Source organism: Schistocerca americana, chromosome 8 (assembly GCF_021461395.2).
Source record: "Schistocerca americana isolate TAMUIC-IGC-003095 chromosome 8, iqSchAmer2.1, whole genome shotgun sequence".
NCBI lineage: Eukaryota > Metazoa > Arthropoda > Insecta > Orthoptera > Acrididae > Schistocerca > Schistocerca americana.
Genome location: NC_060126.1, coordinates 204,180,580 through 204,192,381, shown reverse-complemented (window position 1 = coordinate 204,192,381; position 11,802 = coordinate 204,180,580).

The window sequence follows — 11,802 nt, the reverse complement described above, 5'->3', positions numbered from 1 at the left end:
GTGCAAAATGAGGGTGACGACAATTGTGTTGTAAGCAAAGAAGCAGCAACAGCAGAATGTGTTAGACAGGAGAGCTCAGAGTTCGGACGTGGACTGGACATAGGATCTCACATTTCATTCGTGTGAAGTCCTCAAATTGACTATCGGTGATGTGATAAGTGGAAACGTGAAGGAACAACCACTGCTGAACCAAGAGGAGGCAGATCTCATGCAGTTACGGGCATGGATAGTCGAACGTTACAGTGGATGGCTGCAAATCATCGCATCAGATTAGCGGATGGAATCTCTCGAGAGTACCAAAGTGCAATCAGCAGCCCAGCGCCAGCGCAGAGAGTTTTTTTCTTTTATTTAATTGACTTTCGGGACACGCCCATGTAGTCGTCTCAAGTGTGGAATGTCAATTATGAAGATATGGACGTAACGACAACACCCAACCAACCCCCTCCTCCCTCCTCCCCCCCCCCCCCCCCCCAACGGAGCAAGTCTCCGATGAACACTCTTGTGTAGCCAGTATTAAGCCACGCCTGAGGTCGCGTAAAGGGTGACAGCACTGGACAGTGGATGCACTGAAACGATTAATTCGGAGCTTTGGCACCACTCTCCATCCTGTGGCAATCCGATGGGAGGGACTGGCTTTGGCAAATGCCTGGAGAACCTTACCTGCCATCATTTATAGTGCCAACAATAAAGTACAGAGGTGTTATACAGGGTGACACATAAAAACGGGAACATTTCCACAATCCAATAACACTAGAAGTGATGAAGGAAAGAAAAAGAAATTGCATTCAAAGTAATTGAAACCTTACAACTTTGCCGTTTACGAAACATTGACGGCATTTATTTATTTATTTTTTACGTCCTTTAGATGGCGTCCTCCTGTGCGAATACATTCGTGATATCTGCTGCTGAGATTCCACATTGACCGCTGCAACATTTCAGTAAATTGCTTTTGTATGTCCATCCTTTCATCAGGAGGCCTCTGGGACGACGACCGTTTACTATTGTGACAAAGAATAAAAACATCTACAGCCGTCCTTATGATTTTATTTTATTTTGTCGCTATCAGTTTCTACGCTTCATTGCGTCATCTTCAGGTTGTATCGCATCAAAAACAGCCTGAAGATGACGCCATGAAGCGTTGAAACTGGTAGCGACAAAATAAAATAAAATCGTAAGGACGGCTGCAGCTGTTTTTATTTTTTGTCACTGTGAATTGCCTCCAGAATTCTCTGTTTTAACTCATCCAGGGTTCTTCGCCGAGTCATGTAGACTTTGCTCTTGAGGTAGCCCCACAAGAAAAAATCACAAACGAATAAATCTGGTAACCCAGGGGGCCAGGGAATGTTACCAAATTGTGAGATCACAGAGTTGCCAAACAATTCTCGCACATATATCATTGTTTCCCGTGCAGTGTGTGATGCCGCTCCGTCCTGTTGAAACCAGGCTTCTTGAAATTTGGAAAGTTGTTCAGTGCATGTGTAACGAAAGTTTGTAACATCTCCACGTAACGATCGGCATTGACAGTTATTGTGTTTCTCTGTTCATTTGCGAAAAGATACGTTCTGATAATTCCATGTGATGAAACACCACATAACCTGTGAGATGAAAATGTGCCTCATCTGACATCCACAATTGTTTAGAAATTCATCGTCATTGTTTATTTTTGTCATCATTTGTTGACAGAATCCTAATCGTAGCCGGTAATCGTTGTTCTTCAATTGTTGCACCATCTGTAGTTTGTACGGATGAAATTTTAAATCAAGATAAAAAATTCTGCGAACACTCTCCCGGGACATTCCAACCACTGCTGCTTGCTTATGAAGACAGACTCGCGTACAACATCAATTTTCGCTGGAGAGCGCACACTTCTTTGTCTTCCTGTTGGTTTCTTCTAGAGGGCAGATCCAGTCTCTTCAAAGTTATTAATCCAATATTTTATCGCGTGTGTCAAAGGAACTGAATCATGACGTCCTAAATTATAAAAAGGTCCAAACTCCCTCTGCACCGCTCCCAACTATCATTGTTTTTATAAAACATTTTTATGGCTAATGCACGCTGTTCCATTCAACTGATCCATGATTACTGAAATGGCTGACTGTTTACTCGCTGTCAAAAACACGCAGTGCTGCAACCTGCACATGGCTGCCACTACTCATTTCAAATATTCCCGTTATTCCATGTCATTCTGTAGTATGAGAGCGTTTTTTCCGTTAGGGCTTGGCCACCTTATGGCGCTTTAGAAGACACTAAATGAGGATCAAAATGAACACGTTTGAAAGCATTGTGCACTGTGTACAGTAGAGGAACATTTCGGAGACGGTGACAGTTGGTGTAAGCATAACGACGCGCAGGTCATAAAGCAGCATCTACGAGGCAATGATTTGTGGACAGTGTCAGTCCTGAAATGAGGTGACCTGCTGAGAGTCCCGACCTAACATGTTGAAATACATGTAGGATGAGTTACAATGACGACTTCGCTACAGACCCCAGGGACCCATATCACTACGTTCTCAAGTTTTAGCTCTTTAAGAACAGTGGACAGCCATTCCTCAACAGACAGTCACATACCTCATTAAATGTGTTCCCAACAGAATCATGTCATAATAAAGGCTAAGGGTGGACTCGCTCCACATTAAATATCCTTTAATAGCCGCTTCGACACTTTTGATTAGACAGATTAGAACGCTGCGTGACAGCTTATCTTTTTCGCCGAGGTTTTTTTTTTCGTTGCACTAGTAAAGGCCTGCCGTGGAATAGTTTAGAATCCTCTGATGTGTGTTTAACTTTGCCCCGAAGTCGCAGAATACCTTCTATGCAGGGGATGGGAAACTGTAGACTGAGAAGTCCACGATACATCTAATATACAAGGGTATCGATTTGACCGCAACATCTGAACTAACGGGAACAGCTGCAGTACGGAGAGCGTCACCGCAGCGGACGTGCTGTGGCAGCCACAACCGCAGCTTGCTGTAACCCACAGGATACACACCATTCATTACGCCTGATCGCAGAGGTCATGGTGGCTTTGAGGGCGGTGGAAGTGGTATTAAGAGTGCCTCGCCTTCGTTTCGCTTCTGTTCACATGCAATGTTCCGACTTGACGCTCCAGGGTGACCTTCACTGTTCTTGCAAGCAGGCTACAGATATTATTGGAGGACATTGTGCCTCTGTTTCTCCCGACTTCTCCATCCGGCATGGTAAGGAACTGGAATCACATCAAGAGCACGGACGTTCAAAGCCCCACCCAGACATTGAAATATAGGTTTCCTGTAACCTCCTTAAGCCGCTATGTGGCAACCATTTGAAATGGACATGGCTGACGTCCTTCCTCATCAGAGTTGGTTCTCCGATCGATTTTTATATGTTTCCAAAAAAAGATCACCTTCGAGGAGTTCAGTTTGATAGTTATGTAGGAATGTAGGAAGAGATGAGGCTGTGGCTCTTTCAGCAACATAATGTGGGGCGGCGGGTGAAATAATTGTATAAATGTTCCTATTATTTATTTAATGCTGTTGCTTGCTGCTCTCAACACTGGCTCTCTAACTACAATATTGGCAACCAGAAAGTCATTAGCAAAACGTGAAGCCTCTAATTAGAATTCCTAGTGCCCACTTCATCTGAGAAATACATTTATAGCTACAGCTTATAGCTCTGAGGCATTAGGAGATTGTCTGGGATTCATAATCAAAAACCATTCTCTCTAAAATGTTCACTATATTCTGAAAGTCAAAGACAAAAAAGAATCCACACAATCCAACTACCAGAGCAGTTCAGTGTCTAATAGGCTGATGCAACTATAACTGTTCAAATTAAAAGTTTAAGCGAATGCTCGCCATAATCTGATGATAATGTTCATCAAACGCCACGCTAATAATGGTAGAATGTCTGTCCTGCGGCGGCACGTGAAAATACGACATACGCAAACTAAAGATAGATCATTAACGTCATCCCAAAATTAACACTTCATTCGAAAACGATTTCATGGTTACGTGTATCCCGAGTAACTTATTACTGCATCCGAGGCTGTTTATATCAAAGATACCGATGCGACGCGACTCCCGGCACAGGTGGTGCGCTAATCAGCATCTGGAGGGAACTGGGGCCTTCCTCTCGCGCGGCGTTCTTACATATAAAGCCGCGGTGCGGACGGCTAAGGGAACGCCTGATAAAATCTGCTCTCCCGACTAGCTGCTGGGCTAGTAATGCACCACTTCAAGTTATCAAATAAATCATTGCTTGCTTTGCTGATGGCCAATGAAGCTTTCAATTTAATTGTGTAATCAGCACACAAGTAAGTAATCATAATAAAAGTCTGACGTGGCTAAGTCAAATATTTTTGGCGAGAGAATTAATTTAATTACACTACACGCAGTAGACGAGCTCTGAACTTCCTCTTTGGAGACACGCTATAGCTATAGTTTTATAATTATTCTGTTGAAACTTCTCACATTTTTATGATTATAGCGGATCTCCCTTCTACTTAAATTTAAACATCCTAGCTTTATTTATTCGCCTACTTAATCTATCTTGCTTCCTTAATTTCTAAGACAAAAACCAGAAAATACTGAATTACAACAAAAATTTTAATTTGTGTGATCCAGAATACTGTTTCTACTAAATTATTATGCAAAAGGAATGTAAATATAAATTTTTAAGTTTCTAGCTCTTTTCTGTTAAGCCCATGATTTTTATAGAAAAACGTCCAAATTTCGAAAATGGTTAAAGTTATTGAACTGATATTCAACACATATTGATTTTGTATTACTCCTGACATGCTAGAAACGTTTCAATTTATTTACTTCATTTTAAAGTATTTATGACGTCAGAGCTAGTTACAGCGGACTAGGCTTGCACATACTAAAAAGACTGATGTGAATTTTATAAGGCGTGAGTATACTGCTTCCCTGCAATAACAACAAACTGGTCTCTCATTAGGAGAAATGTATTCTTCGCCAGGGTGGCTATATCGGAGAACAAAGACGGAGACATAAAGAATAAAGATACAGAATGTTAATAATGTCGGTTTTACTTAAAAAGCTTTGAGAGGTTTCATATAAGAAAATCTGACGGATTATTTTTCAGCACGCCCTTGTACAAAGACCATCACTGGCCTCTGTGTGCTGACTTCAAGAGAATAAGCCTGTTACTGACCTTACAAAGTAGGTACACGAAACACCTTCGTTTCTTGTACAGACGGAGCAGTCGAGCAAAGCTTGATCACTGTCAACGGAAAGAAAAACCACTCTGAACATGTGTCTCATGGTCCATAAATGTCAAACTCGAGCCGCTTGTAGAACGTTATAAAATACAGCTCCCTCCATTGCTCATTAAATTAGGTATTACGTCAACTGCGTGCAATTTATAAGATTGGTACTGCCTTCAAATACATCTGCACGACATGTATGCTGTGTGAGCTATGACATGTATGCTATGTGAGCTATGAAAAACTTGCATGTAACATATGTACTCGACTCCATATAAGAAAGTTAACTACGATCCACAGGTTGAGGATACTACGATAAGATTCGGAAATACTGAAATGTTTCTGGCTTACCACATGGGTACACACTACAAGGAAATGGTTCATGGACTTCTGGAAAACTTGAAAATTCATGGATGCAATATGAGTGTTCAGTTGCAATTTTTACCTGGTCGCATAGACCGCTTCCCTCACAATCGTCTTTGCACTGATGAACGTGGTGAACGCTTTCACCAAAAGTTAAAGGGCATAAAAAAGTTATTGAGGTTGGTCCGTTAATACGACGGCCTACTATTGTTGGACTCTGGAAAGAGACACCGCCCCTATATGAGGTTATGGCAAATGGTTAAGTGAAAAGCTCTTCATTAAGCAGTTGAAAACTGGATAAACGTTTGATTCTTGAAAATTATTAACAGTTGTGGACTAATTTCTACGAATTAGTATGATACACTCTATATGAAGTATAACTACAACGATGTGTGACTGCATAAATTATTGCCCTGATTTGCAAGAAAATGTCACGTGATGGCGAGAAACTGATAACAAATTTGCTTAAGACACAAAAGTATGAGGAAACGTTATTCAAAAACAAAACTTCATTTAAAAAATTTGAAAATGCAGAGCTGAATTTTAACTCCCTTTTTCATGTGAGCCACATACTACACGCATGCGTTGCACTTTGTAGCAAGAACCTATGCCAGTAAAACTGAGACATATAATCACATTAGCTGAAATACACTCTAAAACAAAACAAAAACGACTCGCTACGAAGGAATTATCGCTAGATGTGATGTACATGTACAGACATACAACTTACTGTAATTTCAGAAAAATTGGACAATTTATTCAGGAGAATGAGCTTCACAAATTGAGATGGTCAATAACGTGTTGCTCCATTTCTGGCTCTATTGCAAACAGTTATTCGGATTGGCACTGATTAACAGAATTGTATGTCCTCTTGATAAATATCGTGCCACATTCCGTCCCATTGGTGTGTTAGATTGTCAAAATCCCCTGTCGACTGGAGGGCCCTGCCCATAATGCTCCACACGTTCTCATCTGGAGAGAAACCAGCGCCCTTGTTGGATTTGGCAAGCACGAAGAGAAGCAGTTGATACTTGCGTCATGTGCAAGCGGGCATTACCTTGCTGAAAGTTAAGCCAATGATTGCCTGCCACAAAGGACAACAAGACGACACTCAGAATCTCATCAACATCGCTGTGCTGTAGTGGTGCAGCGGATGACGACCAAAAGGATCTTATTATGAAAAGAAGTGGGACCCCAGAGCATCACACCCGGTTGACAGGCTCTGTGGCGCGCGACAGTCACATTGGCATCTCACTGCTTTACAGGGTGCCTCCAAACACTTCTTCAGACTGTAATCTCGTTGACTGAATTTTCAGTGATGAGTCCCGCTTTGCACTGAACACTGAACCCCAATGGCTAGCAAAGACGTGTGTGGAGACGCCCTGGACAGCAATGGGCTACGAACCTACTGCCGCCTGCCATACGGCGCAACAACCAGGAGTGGTGGTCGGAGATGTTATTCCTTTTCGTACCAGGATCCCTTTGATTGTCATTCACGGTACTCTCACAGCGCACTGCTACGTCGACGGTTCTCCACGTCCCGTTTTGCTGCCCTTCATGACAAGCCATTCTGTGTTTATATTTCAACAAGATAATTCCCGCCCACACAATGTGAGATTTCCTACTGCTTGTCTTCGTACTGCCAAACTCTGCCTTCGCCAGTAACGGCGCCGCTTCTCTCCCCAGCTGAGAACGTTTGGTTCATTACGGTCAGGGCCCTCAAACTAGATCGGATTTAGACGGTACAACACGCCAATTGGACAGCATTTGACACGACATCCATCAGCAAGACATCCAACAACTCTGTCAATCAATGCGCAGCCGAATAACTGCTTACATAAGAGCCACGATGCATTTTAGTTAGCTGAATTTGTGAAGCTCTTCCAACGAAACGTCTGACAGTTGTACTTCCGTACACTGACCATCGCTCTTCAACATGTTCATTTTCCTTTTCCTGTCACTTTCTTTTTCTATATTTAACTCCGTATATCCATGACCTTGTCTCAATTTTAAATTGAATTCAACTTTAGCCTACCAAAAATGCTTCTTAAGAACTGTAAAAACGTCTTCTTTATAAAATTTCCTGACACGTTAAGACTTTGCCACGTTGGGGATCGATCCAGGGACCTAGAATGTTTCCAGCCTTGTGTTCCAGATCAGCACACTCTTTTATTTTATCAAAACCTTTACAAGCGGCGTACACTCAGAGTGAATCTGCCACCTTGATTCTGGTTTAAAATGTGATTTATTGAACAGGAGGCTACTGAATGGTAATATACGCGGGAAACTTAACGCTGAATCAGCGCACTCTGTCGCACAATGTAAACTTATGATTCGAGTTCGACGCAACTGCAGAATAAATAATTTAAGCAGAGCGTGCTTTCGATCCACGAATCTCTGGGTTATGGGCCCAGCACGCGTCCACTGCGCCATTCTCCTACACGTACACAGGCTGCCTCTTGAGCAACTGACAAGCGACACTTGGATGTGTTGTTAGCGTCCTAAATTTGATTGTGTAACACCTGCTACTGCCTTCTGCTTGACTTGGCTTAGCTCTTACTGGCGTCCCGCCACGGCTTCGGAAGAACTGCACTAAGTACAATAGTTGTACAAAAATACGTAAAAACCACCAGAAGACTATGTCTGAACATAAATGAAAATGCTAGCAAATCCTATAGGTTGCAGCAAGTTTCATTCGCGGTCGGAGAGTGTTCTGTGTAATAGCGCGTCGCGTACATTATGTCGCAGCTACGTGATCAAATTGTTAGCGCTCGTACGATGACTGTTTTCGTAATCAAGATGGATGAATGGTTTGCTGTTTCAAAAGGCACAATATCGAAGATTAATAGCACATACAGGGAAAGCATGAAAACCATCATCCACTGTCACAAAGCGAACGAAAGTGTGTGTTGACGGATCGTGACAAACGATCATTGAAATGATTCTGACGGAAAGTAAGTGAAAGGCAGCTGCAAAAGACAATAAATCTCGTTTTCGTGAGCTCTGTCACCACCGAAACAACACAAAGGGGCCTGCATAGGCTGGAAACTGCAGGTCGAACTAGAATTCCAGAACCGCACGGCACTGATGCAAAGGCTCGTAACAGCAAAAAGTGCAGCCGAAGCCATAAAACCGGATTGTGGAGCACTGGAAGAAAGTCATTAAGCCGAATGAGTCTTCTTTCCTATTGTTCATATGGCTCTGAGCACTATGGGACTTAACTACTGAGGTCATCAGTCCCCTAGAACTTAGAACTACTTAAACCTAACTAACCTAAGGACATCACACACATCATGCCCGAGGCAGGATTCGAACCTGCGACCGTAGCAGCCGCGCGGTTCCAGACTGTAGTGCCTAGAAACGCTCGGCCACTTCGGCCGGCTTTCCTATTGTCTAAAACGTCTGGCCGATATTACTTTCAGAGAAACGTGGTGGTGATTCGGTGATGACCTGGGCAGCCACATCGTAGTATTTCATGGGTCCATTGGGTACTCTGCAAAGTCATATTACTGCTGAGTTATTTGGCCATTTTGGCTGATCAGTTCCATCGCATGGCAGAAGGGTAGCTCACTGTGGTGTCACCGCCAGACACCACACTTGCTAGGTGGTAGCCTTTAAATCGGTCGCGGTCCGTTAGTATACGTCGGACCCGTGTGTCGCCACTATCAGTGATTGCAGACCGAGCGCCGCCACACGGCAGGTCTAGAGAGACTTCCTAGCAGTCGCCCCAGTTGTACAACAGACTTTGCTAGCGATGGTTCACTGACAAAATACGCTCTCATTTGCCGAGACGATAGTTTAACATAGCCTTCAGCTACGTCATTTGCTACGACCTAGCAAGGCGCCATTATCAGTTACCATTGATATTGTGAATCATGTACCGGCAAGACCGACGTTATTCATTAACGGATTAAAGTTAAGTATTCCACCAGCTACGTCCGTTTTTCTAATTTCCTTCTCCTGTTCCAGACCTCACGCCAGCCTGCGTGCCTTCCGGCCTCCTCTGGTGGCCCGGTGTTGGCTCTCCTGCCAACCAAAACACTCACACCGCTCATCACCCAGGACTTAGTTTTTTGAGCACTCGGACGAGTTGTCGCATCTCCCCTGATCACGACAGTCACTATAACTATAAATTATTGAGCCTATGTGGTTTACTTTGGAGACGAGAGTGCATAATTACTATCCATCTGTATTATTGCTACCTGTTTTAGGCAAAGTTTTACAGAAAGAATGGTATAAGATGTCTTCGAAAACGAAACTGGACCTGTATATTGATCAGCCAGAACAGTACACCTACGAAATAGCCGGGATGTCCCTCTTTGACACGGATAACCGCGGCCTTCTTAGGGAGCTGGCATCACATCTGTACACATGATGGCCGAGCGGCTCTAGGCGCTTCAGTCTGCAACCGCGCGACCGCTACGGTCGCAGGATCGAATCCTGCCTCGGGAATTGATGTGTGTGATGTCATTACGTTAGTTAGGTTTAAGTAGTTCTAAGTTCTAGGGGACTGATGACCTCAGTAGTTAAGTCCCATAGTGCTGAGAGCCATTTGAACCATTTGCACTCACGAGTCACCTAATTTCCTTAAATTCCTGGGAGGGGGGCGATGAAATCTGACGCCACGTTCAGTTAAACGCCGTGCGTGTTCGATCGGGTCAGGGGTGTACGTGGTCTGCAACTAGTGTACGATACTCCTCGGCCGTCATTCTGCCTTGCGCGACTGCTACATGAATGTTTCCCAGAATACAATGGAGCCACCGCCAGCTTGGCTCTGTCCCGCAGTACAGATGTCAAGGTGCTGCTCCCCTGGAAGACGATGGTTTCTCACCCTCCCATCGGGATGATGAAGAAGGCATCGGGATTTATCAGACCACGCAACGCTCTGCCACTGCACTAACGTCGACTGCCGATAGTCACATGCCCATTTCAGTCATAGTTGCCGACGTCATTGTGTTAACATTGGCACGAACATGGGTCGTCGGGTTTGGAGGCCCATCATTAGCAGTGTTCGCAACACTATGTGTTTACATACACGTACTCTGCACAGTATTAAAGTCTGATGTCAGTTCCGCCACAGTTCGGCGCCTGTCGTGCTTTATCAGTCAGCCCAGACCACGAAGTCTGACATCTATGACGAGCGGTGGCCACCCAACCCCACGACGTCTAGACGTGGTTTCACCTTGGTTTCGCCACGTGTTGAAGACACTTACGACGTCACTACATCACTACTCAAACACCCGATAAAGTAGGTCCGATGGATCGCGCCTTCCCCGTTCTACACACGAACAGCACTCTCACTCATACTACATACACCGTGCCTGTGTGTGACTAGCAGTCATTCCTCGCCAGGTGACACTGCTATCACCTGCACGGGTTTATGTCGATAATTTATCGATGGCTTATGATGTTCTGGCTGATCAGTGTATTTATCCATTCCGAGACGATCTGAATTCCAACGGGTTTCCTGCACCGTATTAGGTAACTGTGTTTTTTGGCGTTTCCATATATTTGTCGACCATCTGAAGTTACCGATTCATTCATTGATAACTTTGGGCAGTTCCTATCCTTGCTACAAGCATTTCTAAGTGTGGAGTTAAGTGAAAAAGTTTTAGGGTATGTGAACATCTAATCTGACAGTTCGTTTTTTTTTCTTTTTTTTTTTTCCTTCAAGGGAGGTACACACATCACCCACAATTTGCGCACTGAAATAATTTAATGGCGATAGTTGAAAATTCGTGATAGAATGGGTTCCTGCTTCACGCGAGCGGTGGGCATAATCGCTTCGGCTGTCCGAGCACGCTTCACATCCGACCAAAATTCTCAACTTATCGCGTACTGCTGAGCAGCACCCCTGTCAGTTTAGCTCAATGTACAGTTGCGACTGTCGTCGCTACTTCCCTCGAAATATTGATAGTTACGGCTGCTGTATCAAAAATATCCGGCAGAACACACACGAACACACACTGTATATCTTTGTAATTCATTTTGGCAATGAAGGATTACTGCGATCTACATGGAATACATGATTGAGTCTCTGATGTTTTATACGAAATTCCACATGTTAAGTAATAGAAACAATTACCGTGAAAATACTGAGTAATATATTGCTGTTGTAACTTTCAAAGACACGTATCCTTGTACACATCCGGTTATGTGCTGGTGGTATAGTATGAAAATCTCTTGTGTGTCTGTCCGATGAACAGACATTTTTCTTTTGTTTTATAGTAGAAGTG